This window comes from Wasmannia auropunctata, unplaced genomic scaffold, assembly GCF_000956235.1.
Source record: "Wasmannia auropunctata unplaced genomic scaffold, wasmannia.A_1.0 LD336076.1, whole genome shotgun sequence".
In the NCBI taxonomy this organism is placed as follows: Eukaryota; Metazoa; Arthropoda; class Insecta; order Hymenoptera; family Formicidae; genus Wasmannia; species Wasmannia auropunctata.
The window spans coordinates 550,319-550,787 of NW_012026814.1; positions in this window are offsets into that span (position 1 = coordinate 550,319).

Consider the following 469-nt stretch of genomic DNA (forward strand, 5'->3'; position numbering starts at 1 on the left):
AAAATTAACATGTATAAAAATATGAAAAACATACATATACATTGATTATTGTAAAATATATTGAATGATATAAACAATTACCTTACATACGGAACAGTATAAAAAGTTGGCATACATACAAAATGCAATATATTGATTATTATAAAAAGACATAAATGCAATATATTGATTGATTATTGTAAAAAGACATATTGAATATCATAAAAATTAATATACATAACGTGCAACGTATCATACATATACTTATAATACTGTGATACATTTGATGCATACGCCGCGCATACGCCGCGCATACATACGTGATCATTCGATGCATACACACTTAGATATAATACATACGCATATATACATTACACCGGAATCCGATAATGTCCCCACGGTAGTGTCTCCGTCGAATTCGGTACAATGTGCCGTTTGTCGTCGTTCGGACTCAGAGCGATTTTCGTTTCAGACACCGTGTATACCTCGA